The 15,952-nt window shown below is 31.9% G+C and overlaps 1 protein-coding gene across 1 annotated transcript in view; it reads right to left on the reverse strand.

Annotated features, from left to right (window-relative positions):
* The window catches only part of LOC137626440 (uncharacterized), a 126,102-nt gene that overhangs the window by 1,998 nt on the left and 108,152 nt on the right, over positions 1 to 15,952 (reverse strand). The gene's annotated exons all lie outside the window — the stretch shown is intronic.

Here is a 15,952-nt window from a genome sequence, read left to right on the forward strand (position 1 = left end):
GCAAGTCCATATCATACGATGTTTGTGAAGAGACCCTGGAAATATGTAAAGAAAATTATGAAAAACATATATTTGAAAGAAATGAGACCTACAAAATTTGAAATTAAAGTATTTACAGAGAAAAAAAAGGAGGAATATAAAAAATGGATTCTGCTTTCTATTCAGTTATACAAGACAGAGTTGGAGAGCGTTATCAGATTCTTGTCTTTTTCGAGAATTGAACATTCTAAGCTCGTCTCCACAACAGGAGAATCAAAATTTACATAAACTACAAAATATCGGAAAATTAAAGGAATCTAAAAAGGCTGTGATGGATTGCAAGCAGCGCGATGTTGGCTCAACAAGAAGTTAGGCAAGATAATTGACTCGTACAGTAAAATTGGAACGGAATCTTCCAAGTATTAATTTCGTTCAGAAAGTCTATATCAAATCCTGAAGCATTATATCAATGTTTGAAATTGCTATTCAAAATCCTTCTTATACTTGATCGTTTAGTAATCAATTTTGATAGGTTAAAACGCTTTATTTTATCAAAGAAAAAATACATTCAAGTAAAAAATAAGAATGTATCATTGGAGACTGTTTGACTATGCTTTATCTAATGACAATAAATAGACCAAATCTCGTTACTTTATGAAAAAGAAGCTTTTTTTCATTCATAATCTTGAATAAATTATTCTGAAACCAGGTGTTGCCATTCAATAAATTCACTTTTAAGCTAAACACTTCCTGGAGAATGATCTACCGCTCGTTCCACTGTGTCTTGATAGGCACCCTAAGAGCATTCCGTTGTTGGGCTTCACACCACAAAAACTGTAGAAACATATGAGCCTTCTTTCAAGAATTACTACATCTGCCTCAAAAACTTATACTGAACAGTTACAAAAAGGCGTTTCGAGGAATTCCATATTTTGCATGACAGAAGTGGTAACCAGCATTCAGTTACTATTCGAAAGCATATCAAGCAATATCGATATCACGGGCTGAGAGAAGTGACTAAAGGACAGAGCTGGAGGAAATTCAAGTTCGTTGTAGGTCTTTGATAAATTAATCCTTCCTTTTATATGAGAAAAATGGGTATTACCGATCACTCCCTACTAAAAAGAAAGATCGCCTGCATGGCACAATTCCATTGCTTTAACTTGATTAGTGAAATCTTAAAAGAAAGATTCATCTTCTCATTAACAAAACTAAAACTAGAATTTCATTTATAGATCCCATATAGTCTAAAAAAATCCTCAAATAAGTAAAATAGCATCTTAACTGCAAATCCTTACGTTAACGATAAGTGATAAACTATAGTGTTTTGGATGCAGGATAATGCAGTAAAGCTGCCAACAAAAGACGAAGGAAACCAAGCGATACTGCATTTGACTCATATGAATTTTGTTTATCTAAAATCTTGGGAACTGTATGGAATGAATTGCTAAAGGCACAAGGATGGTAAATAGCTGGGTGATATTGTATCTGCAAGTGAATTGTCAATGAATGGGTTAAAGGAGACAGTGATAGAAAAGTAAAAGTTTCTGTGTGTGTGTGTGTGTGAGAGAGAGAGAGAGAGAGAGAGAGAGAGAGAGAGAGAGAGAGAGAGAGAGAGAGAGTTACAAGTAGAAGTGATTTACAAGTAGAGGTGCTTTAAAGGCTTACTAGTCCTTTTGAGGTCACACCTTAAAGAATAATCAAAAGGGAGTCAATCGCATTATTTATCTTATTCCTGAACTGACCCAGAGTGATACTATTTGCACTTCAACAGGTATATGGGAAGGTAGGTACTGAAATGATTAAGGTCAAATCACACACACACATACACACACACATCTCTCCTATATAATAAAGAACATATATATATATATATATATATATATATATATATATATATATATATATATATATATTCTGGTCACACCCACCTCTCCCGCGTCCCACGAATAGCGGTGAGAGGGAGAAGTCATACCCTGGGGAAAGGGGGTGCGTGTGTGTCCTTATCTATCTACTGTACATATTTAGTCATCATTTTTGACGGGCTGCGTACACTGGTATATATGCATATTAAATGACATCTGCCATTTTACTGATTACTCATCTAATTTCTCAAGGTTTCTTGCAACTATTTCAATACTGCTCCATTATCAGCACTGGTGCTAAACTTGCTTCTTTTGCAAGTCAGTCTTACGTTTAGCTTGTTTATGTAAATAATGAAAACCAAGCATGAAAGCCAACAACTTTTGATCTGGTACCTTATCAAACACTTTCTAGATGTCCAGAGAGCGTATAAATAAATTTTGTTTCCGTCGTATATATTAAACTTGGCAAGGCATAACTCCTATTTAACCATTATGAAATATCAATTGGCTATCAAGAATTTGATTGATAGATTCTTAATATCTCATTCTAGTATCTTCCCAAGTTAGGCCGAAGTATATTCAAAGGTATTTTTCGTAGCTAGGTCGAATTCATCTTAGAAATTTGTGCGATATTTGGCAATTTTCTTTGATTCAAGAATGCTTAATAGACATCATAAAAGCAGGGAGCAGTTTTTTTTCTAATCTTTTCCAGTTGGAATCCGTCCAGACCTGGGGACTTTTAGGTTAAAGTTATCTTTTTAAATTTTGCAAATTTTTTTTTCTGTTATTTCAGTTTCTTAACGCGCTCATTTCCTTAGGTAACAGATGAGAGCACAGAGAATGTCTGAGACGTCTTCTTCAGTGCATGTACTTTATCTTTTAATGGCCCAACTTGTTGATTGGTTTTCTGTTGTTCAGATATGTTAAAATTTCTTTGGCTCCAGACACAATCATGTCTTCCTGTTCTAACATTGGCTTCTCGACCAATTTGTCTATTTCTGTCTCTGGTAATAGTTGTAAATTTGACAGGTTATTTGCTTTTTGTCTGTCCCAGAACACCTCAACAGAAACATCCTGGCCAAGTTATCTTGACTCTGCAATACCAATTAATGCTAGTTTAATTTGCTGTATGAATGAATTTAATATTTCGTTTTACCAAAGAACATCTTCATAAATATTTTCTTTATAATCTGCAATAAAGACAGAGAAAAATATTCCAAAGAAACTAGGTTTTCTTTCACAAGTCAGGACAGGTGACAATATGTGGGGTGAAATCATTACTTGTATAATTCATTTTATGTGTGTGTTTGTGAAATAAGGAACCTAAATTGCCATTCCTCGGCTAACAATTTTGTGTTATGATGCTCCGTATGCTACGATCTTAGAAGACACAAATGTTATACAATGAAAACTGAAGTGCAGAGGTTGGCCAAACTGCCATCTTCAGTGAACAACACTTGTAATAGGTAGGATATGGACGCAAAGGTAGCGGAAATAAAGGTCTGGTCAGATGTTAAGGATTGAAAGGTCATCAAATAACATTTTGTAAGTATGACAAGACTACTGTACTTTTATGTCAGTACAGTAGAAGGAGTATTAAAAAAAGATACTTCATATCTAACATTGCTAAGGACTGGTGACTATACTGTAGATATATAAAGTAACCCAGAGTATTCAACCAAGAAAAGGGAAAACATTGCAATTTCCTCGATAGCAAAGTAACAAACTACACTTTATGGTCAGTATAGAAAATTGCAAGACAAAAAGTAAGCTAAGGCACTGCTACTTGTGAAAGTACTTATCATTTTAGGAAAATATACTAAGATACGGAAAATAGAATTCTTCAAGAGGTCAGAGATATCCTGTGGTCATGAAACCTTGAGTTGTTTCGGCACCATTCTCGATGTTATTTTTATTTTTACATAAATGGAATGCACCTTTAAGCATCTAAAGTATATAGTTTAATGATAAAATAAGGAAATACAAAGAACAGACAATATACTTAAAGGAAATCATTGAAGATAATAATGTACAAACTCAGAACCGCAGATTTTGAGAGCTATATCTTGGAATTTGTATTTTTTTTTAACCAACATAACCCTGTCATTTCAGCGGGATGTTTACGACCATAGTTAGAAGTAATAACAATAGATTTGACATTCAAGGAATTTTTCCATAAAATCTGGGATTGTAAAATTCGTTAATAGAGAGAAAGCAAAATTATTAAAATAATGGTAGAACACACACACACACACAAAAGAGAAAATCCCTAAAAAACCATTAATCGACGTAAAGATCAAACCAACAAAAATGAGATATGAAGACTACCAGCCTAACAGACAATTTATACAGAAATGTAAAAACGGCAATGGAGTAAGTAAAATGGCAGTATACAAAAGAACCTGATCTGCTAATAAGCAGACGTGCATCTACAAGTCATTGTTAACTGTATCATTAATTCATGTGGAATTTCCAAAGTATATCATACCGATAGGAAATATCTCTATTGCAGGGACGGATCCAGAATTTTTTTGTGGAGTGGGGGATCTTGCTATCCAATGAGTAAATGCCAGAGATTAAGTTACATAACATCATACTATAGGCAATCCTTGCCGCAATAAAACTCAGTGATATAGCTACGAAATGATAATAAAAAAAAGTTGATTTCTCAATAGTACCTAGTGTACCATCAATGTAACTTTGAGGCTTCGTCGTTTTATTGAGAACTACAGAAAAATATTAGAATCAATATTATAAAAGAAATAATATTTTCTAAATTTTTCCTCAGACATATGCATATTTTGAAATGCACCTCTACATCATTTCATGGAATATTGTGAGAATAAGGAAATGGACTATTAACCCTTTCATAAGAGCCTGTGCCCAGCAGATAGATCTACTTAATTATGGTTTTGCTACATAAGTTTTTTAATGAAATATTTCTTATCTAATTTTGTACTGCTTTGTACTTCAGTTGAATCAATTCAAAATATTTTGTAATAAAAACAGATATAAATTAATTACATAGAACTTAACTGAATTAATCTTTCAATATCTTTATAAGGCAAAATCTATTTTTCTTTTGTTTTGCCATGAGAAGATTTGTTAATTATTTGATCAATGTATATATCAACGTCAGGGTGAATATACAGAAGTGCTCGTCCAGTTTGTCTTTCATCAGTCATTCTGTTTCTTAATTCTTTAAAATTTCCATAGCACTAAAGGACCTTTCAGCAAGTTGTAACTGGAACTGTACATAATATCAACAAGAGATTCTTGATACAGCTAAATCGTCCTGGAATAATGTCAAGTTCCTCTAAAGGTGAACTTGGGATGTCTGATTTAGGAAGACCAGAGCAAAATTCTTTCCAGTCAAAATATTCATTTCTAACTTCTTCATCAGAAATTGCAAGTAAATCAGCATAAAATTTTGCAGAATCCTGAATATCCTCCCAATTACTATCCTTAATTTCTGATGGTATAATTGCAATTATTTTGTACTAGAAGACTGTGGTCAGTAAACCATGTTTCTAAGATTCGATCATAGAATCTAAGAATAGAAACCAGACAGATCTCTTAAAGTATTCATCAGTATTTTCTGCTGGTACATTACTGCGATGTCCTTACCTTGATGCAATGCGAGGGAGTCTTATTTCAGCATTTACAGACCTTGCCAAACCTTCTGCAATCAAATACGGTCCATAGCACTCATCATGCCATTCATCTACTCCTGAGCGCCATGATTTCAAGGTGTTTTATATGAGTAACACCCTTAAGGGTATTAACTAAATCTTTGTTGGCAGTTTGTAGACCCCGTGAGAGAGGTAAGGTAAGGCACATGACATTTTTTGCACAGCACAGGGAGACAATTATTGAGTCAGTGACGGCATAAAGAAGAGACCTAGCTTTAATTATTAGTTAATTAACTAATAATTGCTAAGCTACAACCTTAGTTGGAAAAGCAAAATGCTATAAGCCCAGGGGCTCCAACAAGGAAAATAGCCCAGTGAGGAAAGGAAAAAAAGGCAAAATAAAATATCTTAAGAACAGTAACATTAAAATAAATATCTCCTATATAAACTATCAAAACTTTAACAAAACAAGAGGAAGAGAAATAAGATAGAGTGTACCCTCAAGCAAGAGAACTCTAACCCAAGACAGTGGAAGACCATGGTATAAAGGCTATGGCACTGCCCAAGACTAAAGAACAATGGTTTAATTTTGGAGTGTCCTTCTCCTAGAAGAGCTGCTTACCATAGCTAAAGAGTCCCTTCTACTCTTACCAAGAGGAAAGTGGCCACTGAACAATTACCGTGCAGTAACCCATTGGGTGAAGAAGAATTGTTTGGTAATCTCAGTGTTGTTAGGTGTACGAGGACAGAGAATGTGTGTGTAAGCAAAGAGAATATGGACCGTAACCAGAGAGAAGGACCCAATGTATTACTGTCTGGCCAGTCAAAGGACTCCATAATACTCTAGCGGTAGTATCTCAACGGGTGTCTGGTGCCCTGACCAACCTACTACAGTTTTACGACCTGGGAGCTGCAAAATCTCTTCAAGAGAGCTCACAATGATAGCATGATTATTTTGAAATAATACCAATGCTTCATGTCGCTCAATAAATCGAGTTTCACAAAAGGTTTTAAGTTCCAGCGAAGTGATAGCTGCTTCGGTAAGATGGTGCTCCAAAATTTCCATTCTCTTTATTGAATCATTAATGAAATTGATTGTTTCCTTTACTATTCCAAACATGTTTCTAATTTCAGAAACAGAGCAACAAGAGTCTACAACTAAATTTTGACTGTGGCTGCTACAATGTACATAAACAGGTGTAGGTGCTGGTTTCCGAAAATGAGCTTGAACACCATTCAAATTGACATTGTTGAGGCCCCATCATGGCCTTGACCACCCCTGTAGCTAAGGTCTAATTGGTTGTCTTGCAGGGTATTTAAAATTTGCTTAGCAATACCAGCACCAGATAAGTCATGAGCAGCTCCAAACTGTAAGCATTCTTCTTTGGTGATATGTACTTCATATGCTCTTGGTGAAAGGAGTCCGTCGTTTCATCAGCAATAACAGAAAAATATTTGCTGCACTTCACTTCGCTGATTATTTTCTCTATGACAGTTTCCCCACATATTTTCATCAGCTAATTTTGGATGTTTTTTTATATATATATATAAGTAGCATTTTTTCCGGTTGTTTTTAGATGCTCTTCCAACTTCACGTCTTCAGCATCCACTCTAAAAGCTAACAAAGCTTTATATATATATATATATATATATATATATATATATATATATATATATATATATATATATATATATATATATATATGCATATATATATATATATATATATATATATATATATATATATATATATATATATATATATATATATATATATATATATATATATATGCTTGAGGGCAGGGGGGAGGGTCAAATCTTCACTGACTGATGTAACCTTTCTGAAGATCGGTCTTTTGTACAATCTTTTTTGCAATTACTTTTTTTTTTTTTTTTTGGCCTGTGGTGGGAGGTGCATTCCCTCATCCCACCCCCTGGATCCGTCCCTGCTCTATTGTGCATTTGACTGAAAAGGAAAATCCAAATTTTACTGAACATGTTATTTTGTAATGCAGAAAAGATAGCATGCCATAAAAATGTTCACACAATTGCATAAACATTAAAAAAATGTTATGTATATACATATTGAAATTAAATACATCTAGTAAACATCTCTCACTCAGTTTTGACAAGCTACATTTTAATGAATCTCATTTGTTTCTGGACAATTCTGGACTTTCACAGGACTCATCAAAAGGCTTTATTACTGGCTTAGCGGATGGGGAGAAGGGGGCAGTTGGAAAATAACCAGGTAAAAGAAGTTGGATGGCTACGTGATAAGGAGAGAGAGGGAACACGCGGGCAGCCAAAAGAAAGGTACTTCACCCAAGGGATGAAAACCCTGTAAGGAACATTTAGCAAAAATGCACTGCGTAGTACAAAGCAAGTAATAAACAGTACCATTCAGAAGGAACATAATGCAAATTCACATTTGCATTTGAACTTCCTCTTTACTATTGTTAGTTTCTACCAAACAAGAACTTGCATTAGGGAAAATACAATGCTTCATGCTTTTCAGATTTTCAGTTATGTTTTTACCAGTTTTATCGACATGGCTTTATGGTGTTATGGACACCATACACAATGACATAAGGATGTGCAGAATTCATATTCATAAATGGACAGTACATCATTATTTGATCAATAACTGGATTTCATTATATATACATATACATATGTACGAATAGGCACATTAATGAATAAGGCATAATAAAAATCATGAAAAATATTAAAACAAAACTCATATATGGTGATCAAAATGCCTTATAATACTAATAATGGGGATAAATGAACGAGGACTTACTTCAATAATAGAAAGCCTTATAACCTAAATCCTCCTAATATAAACTGTCTTACATATCTTGTTAAAAGAGCAATTCATTTTTATTTAGTAATTAAAGAAACCTTTTTAATATCCAGGATTATCAGCAAAACTTTCCTGTCATTTGTGAATGTTTCAACAGCAATTTCAATTCACTTATCTCAATTTCTTTTCAATCTGAAAATCTCTAGTATTTCAAAATAGAATATTATATATATATATATATATATATATATATATATATATATATATATATATATATATATATATATATATACCACAATGGCATCTAATACACAATTCTACCTTGAGAATATATATTCATTGAAATTCATTTATGGTAATAGCTTCTGGCTGGGCAGAGATTCAAACTCGTGCTACTCAGCCGAAATCATGCCTGCGAGGACTCTACCAACTGAGCTATCAAGAGTTGGTAGAGTCCTCGCAAGCATTGTTCGGCTGAGTAGCACGAGTTTGAATCTCTGCCCAGCCAGAAGCTATTACCATAAGTGAATCTCTGCCCAACCAGAAGCTATTACCATAAGTGAATCTCTGAACCAGTATTACTATAAATGAATTCTAGTGGATATATATATATATATATATATATATATATATATATATATATATATATATATATATATATATATATATTCCCAAGGTAGAATTCGGTATCAAATGCCATTGTGGTTGATATTTACATTGATTAAGATCACGAGTGTTAGTGATATATATATATATATATATATATATATATATATATATATATATATATATATATATATATATATATATATATATATATATATATATATATATATATATATATATATATATATATATATATATATATATATATACGTTCAGCTGGGTTCTTTAAGGTACTAAAGGAGTTGGAAGACCCAAGCCTACAAAGCTGAGGACTATGAAGCTCGAAGTAGGGGATGATGAATGAAGAAGTACTGAATTAAAAGCTCAAGATGGAGACGACTGGCGAAATCTAACCGAGGCCCTTTGCGTCAATAGGCGTAGGAGGAGATGATGATGATGATGATGGTAGGTCAGTGTAGACATACATGCACACACAAACACAGAAATCTCTCTCTCTCTCTCTCTCTCTCTCTCTCTCTCTCTCTCTCTCTCTCTCTCTCTCTCTCTCTCTCTCTCTCTATATATATATATATATATATATATATATATATATATATATATATATATATATGGCAATCAGAAAAAAATAGGGTAATTTCGACTGCTTCACCTATTGCTGTCGAAAGAAGGTACTGATCAGAATCGAAATCAACCCATCTTAACTATGACAAATGATCAGCAAGTATATGACACGTGGGTGTTTAGGATATTTTTTTCAGTATTACACATGACTTTAATACTTTTGAATATTCTGCGACAAATTGTTGAAATTTTGATTTCACTTGTCTCGGGAATAAAGATGCAAGGTGAATTTCCTTATGATAACCTCTTAATATAAATAGGGTTATATATTCATACATACATAGACACACACACACATATATATGTATATATGTATTATATACATATTATATATATATATATATATATATATATATATATATATATTCCTTACCACATAATTTACTGATAAGCCAAATTATTATTTTTTCGTTAGTTAACAAGATTTCTAACCAAGCCTCTCTTTCTCGTTTTTTTTTTTTTTAATTTTCCCTATTATTATCATTAGTAATGGCAGTAGTATTACAACTACGATGATACTATTACTGCTAATGCTACTACTACTACTACTACTAGTAGTAGTAGTAGTAGTAGTATATCGTTGGTTCTGTCGATGATAAAACGCTTTGAAGTAGCATCAGACCATGTTGTAAATCTTAATTGTTCAAGTTTACTATATCTACTGTATTATCTTAATATTATAAAATAACGGTATTTTTAATATAGTATGGTGTAATGAGAGTTCTTTAACAAGCTACAAGTTATTAATTTTCAAGTTTGTCGCGTCATCCCCGAAAAAAGATTTTCTTCATAACTACGAAATTATGCAAGTAAGTTTTTCAAGATGATGTGATCTCATGTTAATGGACTGACCAAGAAAGTAGATTATTGCTACAACTGACATAACCAGAATTTTATACGAAAAACTTTTCTTTATATCAAGGAAATGGGACGTAAAAATTATGCTCGCGAATCTCCGTTATGGTAGATATGTAGCCTAACTGTTTTATTATAAAACTTTCAATTTCTGATCAAAGCACTAGGATAGGGATATGCAATGAAAATTTAAAACAAAAAATGACAGTGTATATATAGTATTTCATCAATGCAAAAATATCTGTGAAATTTAAGAGGGGATATAATGGTAAAATTCTCAATTTATCTTTTTCATTAAGGTTCGTGCGGTAAAAGTATTGGGTGGTTTTAGATTTAATTTTGACATACACCACGTCAGACAGGTTACTTGCAATTTATTAGCTAATCTTAAAAACATGATTTTATTTTTATATAACTCCTCTTCTGGACAATTTTCTAATTACAGTATCTAAAAATTACAAAAGAAAAATGTTTTTACTATATCCTTTTCTTTTTTAAGAAATGTATTTTTCTTTAATGAATGTTCAATTATCCCTACGACTTTAAGTATGCCTACACAATATAAGAGACCACTCAAAATTAAAATTTTTTGACTACATGTACAAAATTAGTGAAAAACGACGCTATATTGGGTATTTGGCTTTATTAAAAAAAAAAAAAAAAAAAAAAAAAAAAAAAAAAAAAAAAAAAACTGGTATTAAAGTTTCAGCACTACGATCTTGGCCTTCTTTATGAAGTGGAATGATAGTTTTTTTCTTTGTTACACGCTCAACCCCACCGATTAGTCAGACCTGGCTCAATTGTCTACCATGATGGTATTTGCGTTGCACAAAAGATTTTTCATCTATTTCCACGATAATGTCGGGACCACCAATAGGCTCCTGGTTATACAACCAGTTTAGCGTATCTTCCGAACAGAAACTACGCCAATCAACACTTGTCCTGGAAGAAAAATGCAAAGTGCGAATTACCGTGGTATGGTCCCAGCTTTTTTGGAGGAAATGGCTCACAAACAGGACAATTTTCCATGCTGGTACGCGCGCATTTTCGAGATAAGTACCCTTGAAGAGGCTAACACTGTAAGGACTCTGTTTTCTTTTCTTATATTTTGAACCCGCACATAACAACAATGAAACATATTTGATTCTTGGCGTAAAGCACATGGTAAATTGCAACATTTGCACAAAACAGAAATACAGTCCGAGCGATTCATATTCAATGTTTTAAACTAGTGTACTACTCATGATTAATTGAACTGTGATGTTTAAAATCGATTTGGGACAGAAGGGATAATGTAAAATAAAACCTCTTTGACAGGGGCGTAGGGGCATTTTTTCAGGGGTGGGGGTGGGGGGGGTGGGGGGCGCTAAAGTGCGAAATATCACTGGCGGAGGGGAGATCTGGGGGCCTCCCCATGGAAATATTTTTACAAGCAAAAACCGTTAAATGCAATTTCCTGGCGTCTGACAGCAGTTTTTTTTTTATTTTTTTTTTTTATTTTGGACGAGTTTTTTTTTTTTATGTGACCAATTGCAGTTTGTACAGATGACTATCATAAAATACTGATACCTACTTGAAGAATTTACCAAAACAATGCTATCAATGTTAATTCTTTGCTATAAACTCATTACAATGTCGAACAGGTTTCGGCTATCAGTTTTCTAAGCCTACTATATTTTTACTTTGGATTTTTTATCTATCATTTGTTTTTTAGTTCCAATTTTATCTTAATTATTTAACGGCTTTTATATTTTGATTTCCTGTAATATATAGTTTACAGAAGACAATTACTAATGTTGTAATTGATAATTATGTTATTTGTCTCCGATTACAAACTATGGTGATAAGGTATGAAAATAAAACCTCACAAACAGAGAAGTACTCCATAGACTTGTACCCCTGCATGGGTATAAAAAAATATTTTTTGAAAGGCCTTTATATTAGCAAATATATATATATATATATATATATATATATATATATATATATATATGTATATATATATGCATATATACACATAATATATATATATATATATATATATATATATATATATATATATATATATATGCATATATATACATATATATATATATATATATATATATATATATATATATATATATATATATATATATATACATAAATACATACATACATACATACACAAACATATATATATATATATATATATATATATATATATATAGAGAGAGAGAGAGAGAGAGAGAGAGAGAGAGAGAGAGAGAGAGAGAGAGAGAGAGCCACCATTTGAAACTGAACATCGCAACGTACAATGTCAGAACCCTGTCTACAGAAGATCTTGATGTGTTACAAGAAGAGCTGAAATAAATAAATTGGGATAAAATAGGATTGAGAGAAATTAGAAGAACTAGGGAATCATATAGAGTTAAAAGAGGGTTTTCTTATTAATAAAAATCGTGCATGTAACATAGAAGAATCTTATAGTATCAGTGATAGAATTACAGGATTGGTTATCAAACTAATAAAAAGTATGCACCAACAACATATAATGAAGAGGAAGAAAGAAAAACTTTTTATGTAGATATACTGTTGATATATCTTGAAAAATTAAGTAAAATTTGTGATAAAATTCAAATTGAGAAAAGGAGTTAGACAAGGAGACACTATCTCTCCTAGATTATTCACAGCACTCCTAGAACAGCAATCTAAGAATTTAGATTCAGAAAGTGTAGGAATTAACATTATTGGGAAATACCTTAACATCTTAAGATTTGCCGATGACTTAATTCCATTTAGTGAATTATGGAAGGAATTGCAAAATATAATAGAAGATATGAATAGAGAAAGCAGAAGTATAGGACTGAAATTGAATATGAAAACTAGGATAATGTTCAATGAAAATGCAGACAAACAACAAATGAGGGTTAAGGACGCACCTCTAGATATTGTTAATGAAAATACAGTACGTACTTAGGTCAAACAGTGTTTCCCCAGGACATGCGACTGAAATTTGAAGAAGGATGAGCATGTGATGTAGAGCTTTTGATGAACAGAAAAAAAAAAAAAAGGCTATGAAACTTAAAATGTAACTTTCTTTCAAAAGAAAAGTATTTAATCCGATGCTCCTACCATTATTAACTTATAAGTCTAAAGCCTTAGAACATAAGCTAGTTACAATTTAGAGCTATGGATATAATAATGATGGGAATAACACTAAAAGACAGAAAAAGAGCAACATAGATACGAAAGCAAACTAAAGTAAAGGATATTCTAACACCATGTAAGAAAAGGAAATTGACATGGGCAGGACATGTAATGAGAAAAACATGAAATATGGAATAAAAGTAAAGCAGAAAGGGTCCCTAGATCTTGCAAACGAATGAGCGGAAAGAAGAAAAGATAGTAGATTCATGAGGTCCAAAATTTTGCTGGTTTATGTATATATATATATATATATATATATATATACATATACAGACATATATATATACATATATATATATATATATATATATATATATATATATATATATATATATATATGTATATACATATGTATATATACATATATATGTATATATATGTATATATATGTATGTATATATATAAATATATATATATATATATATATATATATATATATATATATATATATATATATATATATATATATATATATATTCTTACGAAGCTGCTCTAGTATAAGAGTAAGCCTATTATTCATGTATTTCATTTGTGTATTTTAGAGGTGTATTGCCAGCTCATAAGGGGAGTTCCCCTCATGTGGGTTTAAGTAATGTATGTAAATTACATAAGACATGTCATTCATTTAATTGTATTTTATATCCAATTCAGTATATGTAAATTTACGTTATTTTTAAGAATTAACTTTTTATTTCATGTACTTTGTTATGAAGTATTATGCAATCTCGTTTAGGTATGCGTTATGATCCATACCAGGTTAATCATGAGGGATTTCGTCATGTTTATGTTTCCACGTGGTTAGAATGTGCATGAAATTTCTCGAATTAAATTTACCCTTTTTTTATTGTCGTAAGGTAAGTGAGCGGAGATAGTTGAGAGAGAGTTGCCTTTCCATGTACATTGGAACACGTCTGCTACTAAACTAGTTGGCAACTTTGGTGCCATAAGCCTGCCTCTCAAGATTCTAGACCAGTGGTTCCCAACCTTTTTCCTGTCATTTCCCCCCTGCACCCAGTGCAACCCTCCAGATTTCCCCCTTCATGTGTATGAGGGAAAGAGTAGTTGAAACACACTGAGACGATTTACTAATTTATTTTTCCATTATACAAATATACTGATAAACAAAAAGTTACAGAGTAAAATGGATAGAGAGCGGTTAGTAACAACTAACCGCAAAGCCATAGAGCTATGAGGTTAGTTGTTACTAACTGCTCTCTATCCATTTTACTCTGTAACTATTTGTTTATCAGTATATGGAGAGCGGCTAGTAGCAAAATAAAAGGACTTTTGTTTATTCTTCTACTTCAAAATTGAATTAGTGAGAAGGTTGAGGCTGCTTCTTGTGCACCAGTGTATCAATATCAGGGGTAGCTTTATCACCTGATACTTTTTTTAGTTAGTAGGTAGTGTAATTATTTCCCCCCTGGTAGGTTCAAATTTCCCCCCAGGGGGAAATTTCCCCCAGGTTGGGAACCACTGTTCTAGACCATGTCCTAGAATAATTAAGTCAATATATCAGAGGAGAACCAGCCTATCCAATTAAAAAAACCAACGTCCCCCAGCCCTCTCTCCTCTCAAGTGCATATAGTGTGCATCGTCTCAAACTTGAACAAGTAGGCTATTTACCTAACGTATATCACGCATAATGTTGTTCAAACTTTGGTGAAAATTACTGAATGGTAAATCAAGTGTGGTGTGTTAACGTAAGTACTTGTTCAACACATATAATCACCCAGTTTTGCTTTGGGTGTAAAGTAAGAGACCGTTGGATATTCAGTGTTCATATATATTGCCGTCTAGGAGTTGCGTATATTCTCAAAGCTCGGGTATTATTCAAGTGTAACAGATTTATGTAAAAATGAACAGGTATGTTTGGAGCGCTCGGGAGTTTATGTAAACCTCCAGCCATAATATATATATATATATATATATATATATATATATATATATATATACATATATATATATGTATATATATATATATATATATATATATATATATATATATATATATATGTATATATATATATATGTATATATATATATATGTATATATATATATATATATATATATATATATATATATATATGTATATATATATATATATATATATATATATATATATATATATATATATATATATATATATATATATATAGAGAGAGAGAGAGAGAGAGAGAGAGAGAGAGAGAGAGAGAGATAACGTATGTGAATGCATACGTATAAGTACATATGTAAGGATTTTCATATGTGTATACAGAATATATATATATATATATATATATATATATATATATATATATATATATATATATATATATACGCACATATTGGAGTAGGGAGACGCGTTCTGTCTTTCATCCATTTATTAGCGCCG

This window comes from Palaemon carinicauda, chromosome 2 (genome assembly GCF_036898095.1).
Source record: "Palaemon carinicauda isolate YSFRI2023 chromosome 2, ASM3689809v2, whole genome shotgun sequence".
NCBI lineage: Eukaryota > Metazoa > Arthropoda > Malacostraca > Decapoda > Palaemonidae > Palaemon > Palaemon carinicauda.